The sequence below is a fragment of the Sciurus carolinensis genome, chromosome 12 (genome assembly GCF_902686445.1).
Source record: "Sciurus carolinensis chromosome 12, mSciCar1.2, whole genome shotgun sequence".
NCBI classification, from domain to species: Eukaryota; Metazoa; Chordata; class Mammalia; order Rodentia; family Sciuridae; genus Sciurus; species Sciurus carolinensis.
The window spans coordinates 32,119,037-32,133,200 of NC_062224.1; the positions used below are offsets into that span (position 1 = coordinate 32,119,037).

General features: G+C 38.8%; 1 pseudogene; it reads left to right on the forward strand.

Annotated features, from left to right (window-relative positions):
* Positions 1–4,381: 4,381 nt before the first annotated feature.
* On the forward strand, positions 4,382–6,306 carry LOC124961194 (zinc finger protein 606-like; annotated as a pseudogene).
* Positions 6,307–14,164: the final 7,858 nt, after the last annotated feature.

The following is a 14,164-nucleotide window of genomic DNA, read 5'->3' on the forward strand; positions in this document are numbered from 1 at the left end:
CTAGAAGGGCCTGGAACAACATTTTTCAAGCTCTGAAAGAAAATGGATGCCAACCAAGAATCTTATACCCAGCAAAACTTACCTTCAAATTTGAGGAATGAAATAAAATCATTCCATGATAAACAAAAGCTAAAAGAATTTACAGAAAGAAAGCCAGCATTACAGAACATTCTCAGCAAAATATTTCATGAGGAAGAGATAAAAAACAAAGAAGCAAATCAGCAAAGGGAGGAATTATCCTAAAGGAACTGTCAAATAAAGAGGAACCAAGATCGTGTCAAAAATTTTAAATATGAACCAAATGACTGGAATACAAATCATATCTCAATAATAACCCTGAATGTTAATGGCCTGAATTCATCAATCAAAAGACATAGACTGGCAGATTGGATTAAAAAGAAAGATCCAACAATATGTTGCCTGCAAGAGACTCACCTCATAGAAACAGATACCCATAGACTAAAGGTGAAAGGATGGGGCAAAACATACCATGGATATGGACTCACCAAAAAAGCTGGAGTATCCATCCTCATTTGAGATAATGTGGACTTCAAGCCAATGTTAGTCAGAAGGGATAAAGAAGGACATTTCATACTGCTTAAGGGAAGCATAAATCAGCAAGATATAACAATCATAAACATCTATGCCCCAAACAGTGGCTCATCCATGTATGCTAAACAAATCCTTCTCAATTTTAGAAACCAAATAGACCATAACACAATAATACTAGGTGATTTTAACACGCCTCTCTCACCACTGGACAGATCTTCCAAACAAAAATTGAACAAAGAAACCATAGATCTCAATAACACAATCAATAATTTAGACTTAACAGACATTTATAGAATATACCATCCAACCAAGAGCGAATACACTTTCTTCTCAGCAGCACATGGATCCTTCTCTAAAATAGACCATATATTATGCCACAAAGCTAATGTCAGCAAATACAGGAAGATAGAGACACGTACCTTGTATTCTATCAGATCATAATGGATTGAAGTTAGAAATAAATAAAGAGTAAAAAACAGAAACTACTCCAACACCTGGAGATTAAACAATATGCTATTATATGATGAATGGATAACAGAAGATATTAGGAAGAAAATTAAAAAATTCTTAGAGGTAAATGAGAACAAAGAAACATCATATCAAAATCTCTTGGACACTATGAAAGCAGTACTTAGAGAAAAATTTATTTCATGGAGTGCATTCAATAAAAGAGGCAAAACTCAACAAATAAATGACCTAACACTACAGCTCAAAGTCCTAGAAAAAGAAGAACAGACCAACACCAAAAGTAGTAGAGGACAGGAAATAGTTAAACTCAGAGCTGAAATCAACAACATTGAAACAAAAGAAACAATACAAAAAATTGACAAAAATAAATAGTTGGTTCCTTGAAAAAATAAACAAAATTGATAAACCTTTAGCCACACTAACAAAGAGAAGACGAGAGAAAACCCAAATCACCAAAATTCGAAATGAACAAGGAAATATCATAACAGACACGATTGAAATACAAAACATAATTAGAAGCTATTTTGAAAATCTATACTCCAACAAAATAGAAAATTTCGAAGACATCAACAAGTTTCTAGAGACGTATGAATTGCCTAAACTGAACGAGGAGGACATACACAATTTAAATAGACAATTTCAAGTAATGAAATAGAAGAAGTCATCAAAAGCCTACCAACAAAGAAAAGTCCAGGACCAGATGGGTTCTCGGCCGAGTTCTACAAAACCTTTAAAGAAGAACTCATTCCAATACTTTTCAAAGTATTCCATGAAATGGAAGAGGAGGGAACCCTCCCAAACTCATTCTACGAAGCCAATATCACCCTGATACCTAAACCAGACAGAGACACATCGAGGAAAGAAAATTTCAGACCAATATCCTTAATGAACATCGACGCAAAAATTCTCAACAAAATTTTAGGAAATCACATACAAAAACATATTAAAAAGATAGTGCACCGTGATCAACTGGATTTCATCCCAGGGATGCAAGGTTGGTTCAACATCAGGAAATCAATAAATGTAATTCACCATATCAACAGACTTAAAGTCAAGAATCACATGATTATTTCAATAGATGCAGGAAAACATTTGATAAAATACAGCACCCCTTCATGCTCAAAACACTAGAAAAAATAGGGATAGTGGGAACATTCCTTAACATGGTAAAGGCCATCTATGCTAAGCCCATGGCTAATATCATTCTTAATGGTGAAAAACTGAAAGCATTCCCCCTAAAATCTGGAACAAGGCAGGGATGCCCTCTCTCACCACTCCTATTCAATATCGTCCTTGAAACTCTAGCCAGAGCAATTAGACAGACCAAAGAAATTAAAGGGATACGAATAGGAAAAGAAGAACTCAAACTATCCCTATTTGCTGATGATATGATTATATACTTAGAGGAACCAGGAAATTCCACCAGAAAACTCTTAGAACTCATAAGTGAATTTAGTAAGGTAGCGGGATATAAGATCAATGCTCATAAATCTAATGCATTTTTATACATAAGTGATGAATCTTCAGAAAGAGAAGTTAGGAAAACTACCCCATTCACAATAGCCTCGAAAAAAATAAAATACTTGGGAATCAATCTCACAAAAGAGGTGAAAGACCTCTACAATGAGAACTACAGAACACTAAAGAAAGAAATTAAAGAACACCTTAGAAGATGGAAAGATCTCCCATGTTCCTGGATAGGCAGAATTAATATTGTCAAAATGGCCATACTACCAAAAGTGCTATACAGATTCAATGCAATTCCAATTAAAATCCCAATGATGTACCTTACAGAAATAGAACAAGCAATCATGAAATTCATCTGGAAGAATAAGAAACCCAGAATTGCTAAAGCAATCCTTCGCAGGAAAAATGAAGCAGGGAGTATTGCAATACCAGAACTTCAACTGTACTACAAAGCAATAGTAACAAATTTGGCATGGTATTGGTACCAAAATAGACAGGTAGATCAATGGTACAGAATAGAGGACACGGACACAAACCCAAATAAATATAATTTTCTCATACTAGACAAAGGGGCCAAAAATATGCAATGGAGAAAAGATAGCCTCTTCAACAAATGGTGCTGGGAGAATTGGAAATCCATATGCAACAGAATGAAACTAAACCCATATCTCTCACCATGCACGAAACTAAACTCAAAATGGATTAAGGATCTCAGAATCAGACCAGAGACCTTGCATCTTATAGAAGAAAAAGTAGGTCCAGAGCTTCAACATGTCGGCTTAGGACCAGACTTCCTCAACAGGACTCCCATAGCACAAGAAATAAAAGCAAGAATTAATAACTGGGATAGATTCAAACTAAAAAGTTTTCTCTCAGCAAAGGAAACTATCAGCAATGCGAAGAAAGAGCCTACAGAGTAGGGAGAAAATCATTGCCAATCATACTTCAGATAGAGCATTAATCTCCAGAATCTATAAAGAACTCAAAAAACTCTACACCAAGAATGCAAATAATCCAATTGACAAATGGGCTAAGGAAATGAATAGACACTTCCCAGAAGAAGATCTACAAGCAATCAACAAACATATGGAAAAATGTTCAACATCTCTAGTAATAAGAGAAATGCAAATCAAAACCACCCTAAGATTCCATCTCACCCCAATTAGAATGGCGATTATCAAGAATACAGGCAACAACAGGTGTTGGCGAGGATGTGGGGAGAAAGGTACACTCATACATTGCTGGTGGGGCTGCAAATTAGTGCAGCCACTCTGGAAAGCAGTATGGAGATTCCTTAGAAAACTTGGAATGGAACCACCATTTGACCCAGCTATCCCACTCCTTGGCCTATACCCAAAGGACTTACAATCAGCATATTACAGAGATACAGCCACATCAATGTTCATAGCTGCTCAGTTCACAATAGCCAGATTGTGGAACCAACCTAGATGTCCTTCAATTGATGAATGGATAAAGAAACTGTGGCATATATATACAATGGACTATTACTCAGCCATAAAGAATGATAAAATTATGGCATTTGCAGGCAAATGGATGAAACTGGAGAATATCATGCTAAGTGAGATAAGCCAATCTCAAAAAACCAAAGGAAGAATGATATCGCTAATAAGTGGATGATGACACATAATGGGGGGTGGGCGGGGTTAGTGTTGGGGTTGGTATTGGAGTTGGGTTTAGGGAGGGGGGCAGGAATGGAGGAAGGAAGTACTCTATAGAGGGAGGGGAGGGGTGAGAGGGGTGTGGGAGAAGGGAAAAAATGGCAGAATAAATCAAACAACATTACCCTATGTAAATTTATGATTACACAAATGGTATGCCTTTACGCCATGTACAGGCAGAGAAAAAACATGTATCCCATTTGTTTACAATAAAAAAAAAAGAAGAGCCTTGGAAGTTGGTGGAGCAGATATGTCCTGAGAGCACTTGTCCAGAGTGAATGAGAGGTGTGAAAACAGTGTGTTGATCCAAACAGAGTGGTTTTGATGAAGAACAATCCCATGGCATGAAGTAGAAAAGATACATATAGGATGATCCTTGGGTCTCTAGGTTAGGAGTTTGGGGATGTAAAGACTAATTAGAAATATGCCACACAAACCAGAGTACAGCTATGAGGCAAGAGTTCTTGATGCAAAACCAAATCCTATCACAGAGAGGTTCTGAATTCTGTGAACTTGGGGAAGTGTACAGCCAGAATGTAAACTTTGTTCTATGTCAGAGTGTTTTTTAGAGCATTTCTATAAGCCTGATATGCATTCTGAAAGCTGGAGATGTAACTCAGCCATAATGTATGCAGATAAGATTACCTGTGAAAACAGTGGTTATGACCAAGCTCTCTACCACATCTACCCTATTCACCTTGTAAAAATGCAAACTGGGGATAATTTTTTCAAATGTACTAATGCATTTAAATCTATCAATCACATAACACATTTTGGTGATCATAAAGGAATGCACACAGGAGAAAAACTGTATGAATATAATGAGTGCCATCTAATCTTTAACCAGAACCCATCATTAAATGAGCATTCAAGATTTCATTTTGGAGAAAACTGTATGATTACAAAGAATATGAGAATATATTTTACTTCTCTTCCTTTATTTTACTTCTCTTTCATCAAACACTTGATGCTGTAGATACAATGAATGGGAGAAAGTCTTTGGGTATGACTTGTTCCTCACTCAACACACAAGCTCTTGGTTTGCAGAGAAACCCTATGAGTACCATGAGAACGCTTACCTGATTCAGCACAAGAAAAACCATGATGAAGAGAAGTTCTATGAATGTGACAAGTGTGGAAAAGCTTTCAGGAATCATTCTTCCCTTACTAAACATGAGCAAAGTCACACTGAATTAAAACCCTACAAATGGAGTAAGTGTGGAAAAGCCTGTAGTTGAATCTTGTTGTACATAAGAGAATTCACACAGGAGAAAAACCTTATATATGTAAAGAGTGTGGGAAATCTTTCAACTGGAATTCCCATTTTATTGAGTATCAGAGAACTCATACTGGGGAGAAAACTTTTAATTGTGATAAGTGTGATAAGGCTTTAAGGGATTACTCAGCCTTTAGTAAACACTAACAAACACACTCTGGAGCAAAACCATGTAAATGCAGAGTTTGGAAAGTCCTTCAGCTGGAGCTCCATCTCATTGCACATCAGAGATCTCATATGGGGGAGAAACCCTATAACTTCTAGGAGTGTGGCAAAGAATTCAGAGAATGCTAAGCCCTCACTAAGCATGAAATCATTCATTCTAGAATTAAGCCCCATTCATTCTAGAATTAATGTAACAAATGTGGAAAATCCTGCAGCCAAATGGTTCACCTTACTAGGCATCAAAGGACTCATACTGGAGAAAAACCCTATGAGTGCAATAAATGTGGGAAACCCTTCAGTCCAAGCTGTCACCTGGATGCTCATCAGATAATTTACAATGGTGAGAAACCCCATAAATGTAATCAGTATGAAAGGTCCTTTAGCTGTAGCTCTCATTTTATTGCACACCAGAGAACTCACTATGGAGACAAACCATAGAGATGTAATGAATGTGAGAAAGCCTGCAATTTGAGCTCTTTCCTCATTGTGCAGCTGAGAAACCATACTGGGAAGAAGCCCTACAAGTGTAAACACTGTGATATAGCTTCCGGTAAGAATTACTCCCTCATTATTCATCAAAGAATGCACAGTGGAGAGAAGCACTTCATATGCAGCAAATGTGGAAGAGCCTTCAGTGGTCACTCGACCTTGCTTCAACACCAGAGGAGTCACAGTGAGGAGAAATGGTCCGTGAATTAGTAAGAGAGTTTTCATTTCCTGCACATTTGATAACTCATTGGAGAAAACCCTCTAAATACAATCAAGAAGGAAAGCTTCTCATTAAGAATTCAACAAGACCCCCCCCCCATTTAATATTTGGTAGGGGATATCTTAGAAGAAACGGTGTGAATGAAAAAATAGGGAAAGGGTGTCAGCAGTCATCAGCACTTTCAGCATCATAACATCACAGATAAGAAAGCTCTGGGCTGTGCACATAGCCCAACAGGAATCTCTACTTGAGGACATGATGGGGAATGAGGCACACTTTAGCAAGTTCTCTCACCCCTTTGTGATCAGTGGGCTTTGTCAAGGGTGGCCTCATGCAGAGAATCATGTTATGACTGGAATGTGCTTGTCATTGATCTGAAATATTGGATGGAAATTCTTATGACAATATATTGTGCATAATTACAGAAATGCAGATAGATTTTGCTACTATAAGAGGAGTGTTTAGGTGCCTTTAAGGGGTAGAATATGGGATATTAATCTGAATTTAAGAAAGGTAATAGTATAGTTTTGAGTGGGGTGTTTGCTGTTAGTCAAGATGAACCTCCTTAGATGAGATGAGCAAGTAGGAACACTGAGGGTCAAAAGGGTGCTGCCTGGAAGGGTGAGACTGGTGTTGGGTCAAAATATGACACTCACCATGTGGTGTGCCAGTGTCCATAGTCCCTGTCCCTGCTCATGACTCCCTTGTTGAGTGGTAGTTTGTAATTTATTTTAGGCAATCACTGTAAATTATAAATTTGGACATGGCTTCAGTATACATAACATGAAGGAATTAAAAGGACATGTGTACATATCTACTGTAACATCTAAAAATTGTGTATATGGCTAAGGACCTGTGAGACCCATGGAGAAATTAATTCAGCTAATTTAAAATTCTTTTGTTTTATTTTTCAAATACATATAGCCCTTACCATGTGCTGTTTTGTGTTAAATGTTTTTCATATATTAACTTGTTCAATCCCATTGGCTAGGTACTACTACTATCCCAGTTTTATAAGTGGGGAACTGTGGCAGAGATGTTGGGGAGTCCATCTCATAAGGAGTGGGACGAGGTTGGTTCCAGTGTCTGTGTCCCTAACAACTGTGCTCTGCTATCTCTCTAGTGATACATTACCCTCCTGTTCCCCCTTTTGTTCAGTGTTCCTATAGTAGAGATTTGATAATAAAATCCAAGAAAATTCTAACAACAACAACAAAAAAATCCTCTATATGGTATGTGTACATCTGATCATCTCCACCCTCTGCTCAGAACCCTCCTGTGGCTCCCATTCACTCACAGAGACAACCCCAAGTCCTCATGAAGGCCATAGATTTTGCATGAGTTAGACTCCTCTGTATTTCTGTCACTTACTCCATACACAGTCAGGGCTGACATCCCTTCCTTTTTCTTGGCTCAGTGGGCACAGTCTTATCTCACATCTTTGCACTATTTACTATTCCCTTCACCAGGAAAACTTCCCCCAGAAATTTACAAGCCTCAAAATCACCTTCCCTGATCACCATGTTAACAACAGCACACTGCTATCTCACCCTGCCCAACCTTCAATATACCCTTTTTTGCTGTATTTATCTCCATACTTTCCTATAGCCTCACTGTTTGTTTACCTATTTACTTTATTTCCTGACTTGCTGATATACTGGGATCCTATGCTTTTTGAAGTCAGAAATTCTGTTATTCAGTGCTCTATTCCCAGGATTTCAAACAGTGTCTGGTACACAGTAGGTGCTCCATAATTATCTGCTGAATAAATGCCTACTTCCTATGGTGAAGTTGCAATGTGTCAGAACCGGTAAAGCATTTAGCCCAGTGCCTGGCTAAACAAATCATAATCTATCCCTGCCCTGGAATATTATTATTCAGCCTAAAAATGGAACAAATTTCTGACACATGTTACAACATGGGATCAGGATCTGAACCAGAGCCCTCCCCAGATGCTATACTGACACTCTCCTACCTGCAATTGTTCTCAATTGAAAACCTACCAATTCCTTCCATGTTAGGGCTGAACCAGAAACTTCTGGGCCTTTCTGAGGGATCCCTGATGTGTTGCAAGTTTCCTGAGTAGAATGTGGTACCATTCTGGAGCGTTTCTTCAACAAAAAGGAACAAGCCATACACAGAGACAAATACACAAAGATTCATACCTATAGTCCCTGAGCATGGGGGGAAGCAACAGTTCCCAACCTCCAAGCTACCCTTGGGGGTTATCTTCCTCTCCACAGGGCCTCCTTAATGGTGCTCAGTGCTGCCACCACATGCAGCCACCCTTAACACACACATATGCACAGGAATCCAGGGATAGGAATGATGCTGGCCCACAAGGTCTATAGCCATGCAAGGTCTTGACGTAACAACTCACATGCACATACCACAAACTCACACAGACATGATAAAAGTCTTACTTATATATATTCATGCATCACACAAATACAGATTCATACAAAAATTACACACATGCAGATACAAATATACACAACACCTAGAAATACTGTTGTATATGTTCTCATATACACATAGAGTCACATGTGTTCTCATATGGCCATGTGTGTGCATCCACGCACACTCACATAGTCCAGGCATCTGAATGCTACCTTGGCCCCCACCACTATGAATGTTCCCCTTTTCAACAGGGCCTTAATGATCCTAGGCTATGAATCTAGAGGCTAGACTAAGATCCAGTCTAACCAAAGGAAGAGTAAAATGGCAGCAAGGCAGCAAAAGTCTTTGACTTACCCTGCTTGTGTGGGTAGGGAGGGGGATGTTGGGTGCAAGGTTATTCTACCTGCAAAGGAAGCAGTCTACTGATTCTGACCTAGCATTTTCTGGGAAAGGGTCCCCTGACTCATCCACTTATCAAAAGACAGATTTTGAGGGAGTGAGAGGGCTTCTTTAGGTTACTAATCTGAACTCCCCTCTACTGGACTCCCTTTGGCAGCCCCATTAAAAACCAACCCACCTACTATCAGACCTGACCATCTTCAAGAGCTTGTCTCTCCTCAGAGACCCCCTCTTCATTGAGACCTGTATCCCTGCTTCTCCACAAAAAAGGATTTCACACAGACACCCCAAGTTATATGCCCTCCCATGCCTAGAGTGTCTTCACACTACATCTGCACCTGAACACAGCTTAAATACACCAGGAGTATACACAATCCTGAAGTCTCCCCTAAACTCAGTCACTGGTCACACCCCAGGCCTGAGGGAGGCAGAAGACCACCAGGTGAGCCCACCCCTGAGGTGATTTCACCCTGCAACCAGGACTCGCACCTCCTGGAACCTCTGTTCTTTGTCCCTCCCTTCTCCTCAAGGATTTTGGCCCTGCAACCTCTGCCAGTTCTCTGTTCCTGGGAGTCTAATGGGTCAGTGAGCTGTGCAAGCAGCCCCTTGGATGTCCTCCATTTGGCCCACTTCCACCTTACTGGTAGAGGGTGCAGCACTGCTCACCTTGTATCCTTTCTGGACCTTTGGAGGCTGTGGAGACACCAGGACTCCAAGCTCTGTGCAACTGAGGTGGATGGGGTGGCCAGCAGGGACCGCCTATGGAGATTGGCATGAGCACTGGTATGGTCGTGCCCTTTGGACCTCCCCTGCCACCAGCTGACCTGCTGACCTCATTTTTCTCAAAACATCTGTATTATAGAGCATTCATGTTTAAATCTACCAAAAAAACTCTTCCATACGGGTGCTTTATTTTTTCTTTCCTATCCTTGTACTAAATATTTAGGTTGACTCACTCTTCATCATCCATGTATTATTTTGTCATTGAAAACAACTTTTACTTCCATAGGCCTATAATCTCAAAGATTTATACCAGGTTCAAAACTGTAACAGGGGAGTCTTAGAGAACATACTGATGAAGCAAAGCACTCTATTGGTTAGTTTGAGGAAGAAAATACAATATGGGTACAGATCCCATAGCTTTAAACTACACCATTATCCATGGTCTTTCTCCAATATCAGTGGGAGGAAATGGAGGTAGTGAGGGCATAAAAAAATGGGAATAGTAATGAACAAAATATTATTGGTGATATTTTTCTAATTTCTAAAGAAATTAAGTATTTTCATGGACACGTTGCACTGTGCATAGATTTATTGGTTGAGGACTCTAGTGACCCAGGCTCTTCATAGATTGTTTTATTATTCCTGGTTGTGGCTTGATGCCTCATGACCTCAAGACTGCCACAGGTCAAGGCCTCACACCCAATATCAATTTGGAAAGAAAGGGGTATGGGGATAGTTGTATCTGTTCCCTGAAATTCTCATTAATCTGAACTGTGTTACATCATCATTTGTACTGCAAGGGATGTTTAGAAAATTCAGTATCTGACAAAGGAGAATAGGAATATCTAGATTAGATTTAATCTGTCATTCTTCTGCAGGTGCAAAAAGCCACCTCTGTGTATAATATAGTATAAAAATTTGGGGAGTTTCAAGAAATCTCACGTTATGATGACCACCTGATATCAGGACTGGTTCTTCTGGGGACCCTGTTAATTGAGAATGAGCACCTTGCATTGCCTAGATTCCAATGTGGGAACCAATGAAGGAAAATTTCAAAATAGTAGATGATGAGTGGAGACCCTATGACAGGTTTATGAGTCTCCTCCCAGGTATTGGAGCAAAGAATTTTTACTCTTAGGATGGAGATGCTGTGTGAAGTGATGGAGGAAAGAACAGCAATATTAGGCTAATGATGAGATAGTAAATACACTAGTTTGCCAAGACCTGGTGACATCTGTATAATGGTGAATTGGAGCCCAGGGTCCAGTGGTTGTGAATTCCTGAAGTCAAAGAGTGAAAGAAGTCAGCTCCAGCAGAATTTTAAGAGAAAGATGGAAAAATCCCTTTGTTGACTAGGCCTGGTGGGTAGCATGTTGATCAGAAAGATTTCACCATGAAGAATGCTCAAGTCTGCAATGAGACTTGAACTTCCTGCTTCCTATCATAGACAATAACTGGAATCTCAAATTTTCTCTACACCGATTTTCACTTAAACAAGGCTTAATTTCTCCCAGACAAGTTTCATTCATTCGTTTGTTCAACAGGTCTTTCTGTGAGAGCCTGATATGTACCTATCATGGGGGATAGGGCATGGGCAGTCACATTATTTTTTTATGGAGCTCCAACTTGATCCAGAGAGGAGACAACTAGTGATCAATGCAATAAGTTTTTTGATCAATGCTATGAATCATGTGCACTGGGTGGTGTGATACTGAGGGCCCATTGGGGTAGTAACATAAGACCTGGACCATGACAGTTGTGAAGAAGTCAGTCACACAGGTGGAAGTGTTTGAGGAGGTGACAGCATGATTGATTTTGAATGAAGAGGGCAGCAACCATGCCAAGTACTAGAGGAAAATCATTCCAGGTCCAGTGGAGGATAGGTCAAACCCACCTAGAATGCACGAGAAGGAAAAGAATGCACTTGGGATCAAAACACAAAGTATATAAAACCCCTGAGGCCCCTCCAGTCCATAAATCCTTAAAGGTTATGAAGAGAGTCTAATTTTCCTCCAATGCTCTCATTCCACTTCTATCAATAAACTGCCCTTTTGTAGTTGTTATAATATTCACATGACTAAAATTCACCCCTTTCAATTCCATGCTGTGGACCTTAACAATATTGTGTGACCATCACTACTACCTAGTTCCTAATCATTTTCATCACCCTGGATGAATACCTTGTGTCCATTACACAGTCATACCCATTTTTGCATTCCCACAAACCCCGTAGCCACTACTCTTCTGTCTCTGCAGATTTGCTTATTTTTAATAAATCATTCATTTTGTATGTGCCTTTTTTCATGTAGCATAATGTTTTCAAGGTCATCCAGTGTGTGTCATTTATCAATACTTTATTCCTTTTTATGATTAAATGATATTTAATCACATGGATATATCACATTTGTTTATCCATTTCTTAGTTGATGGAATTTGGAATGTTTTTACCTTTTGGTTTCTATGAATAGTGCTCCCATGAACATTTACCTAAATGTTTTGAGAAGGTAAACTTTCATATTTATCTTTGATATAAGCTATATTAGTCCAATTTTGTTACTATAATAAAATACAAGAGGCAGGCTACTTTATAAAGGAAAGACATATTTGAGCTCATAGCTCTGGAGGTGCCAAGTTGAGGGGCATTATCTGGTGATGACTTTTTTTCTGGAAAATTCAAGAGGTGGTGCAGGTATTACCTGGCTAGAGACAAGGAGCATGTGTCCTTTCTTGTCTCCATCTTCCAGTAAAGCAACTGTAAGGCTCCAATGAGTTAACTTAAAAAGTTGCCAGAGCTGCTGATGCTAAAAATGGGTTAAAAATGAAAAGCTGCAGATGAACTGAAGTCAGCCTAGCTAGATAACAGGATGACATTGGCAGCTAATTTAGGCTGTCGCCAGGGGTAATGGGGGATCCTCCTGACTGCAGTCAAGCTGACCTCACCGCTGACCTCATATAGACCAGTGGTTACTATGATGACTAAAACTTAGCAGCCAAAACATATCCTGATATGCAAACAAGGACACAAACCCTCCAATTGTAAAAGAGAAACTGAGTCCCTTTGTCTGAAGTGTATAAAACAGCTTGTAAATTTGTGCTCAGTGTACTCGGCATTGACTACTAAGCTGCTCTGTGTTGAGTGCCCGAGCAGCCACTTGAATAAACTGGTCCTTTTGTGCTTGCATTGGACTCTGGCTCCCTAGTGGTCTTTGGGGGACTCGAGGACTTGGGAATTTCACAACCAGGATTCAATCATGGATCTATCCTAATGATTTTATTTATTCTATTCATCTTCCAAAGACCCCACCATTAAACACCATAGTCAGGTTATATTTTTACCCACCAAATATCTCACAATTGGGATTAAATATCAACACATGAGACTAAAGGGGACACATTTAAACCATATCCAAACCATAGCATATACCTAGGAGTGAAATCGCTAGGTCATATGTTAAATCTATGATTAACATTCTGAGGAACTTCCAAATTCTTTTCTATAGGATCTATACCATGTTGCACACCTAAACTTATATATGAGGGTTTTAAACTCCACACATCTTTGCTCAATCTTAGTTTTCGACTTCCCATGTTCCTAGTGTGCATAAAGTTGTATTTCATTGTGCTTTTGAGTTGCATTTCTTCAATGATTAATGATGCTGAACATCTTTGGATATCATTATGAGAAATTTGTATAACTCTTTAAAAAATAAATGTATTAAATATCTATTTGCCCATTTTTAAACTGAATTGAGAGTCTTAGATCTTGAGGTACAAAAAAAATTTATGTATTCTGGATGTTATACCCTTATCATATATATGATTTCCAAGTATTTTCTCCTACTCTGAAGATCATTCATTCTCTTTCTCTTGGTAGAAGTCAGTTAGTACACAAAGGTTTTACATTTTTATGAAATCTACTTTTTCTTCTTTTGCTTTTACTTTTGGTTTCATAGAAGGAATCAATACCAAAACAAAGATCATGCATATTTTTCCTATATTTTCTTATAAGAGTTTATAATTAGAGCTTTTATCCAATCCATTTTGAGTGAGTTTTAATGTAAGGTGTGAGGTAAGCAGTTCAACTTCATTTGCACAAGAATTTTCAGTTGCCTTGTCTCTATTTGTTGGAGAAACTATTGTTTCCACAATCAATGGTTTTGGAAATACCTTGAAAATCAATTGAACATTGAAGTTTGGCTTTATTTATCAGCTCTCAATTGAGAAATAAAACAGTAGTAGCAGGTAGGTTCCAAAGGAATCTTAAAATTCATTCTCAAAGAGGATGCAGAATTGTCTATTGTTGTACTACCATGTTCACATTCTTCA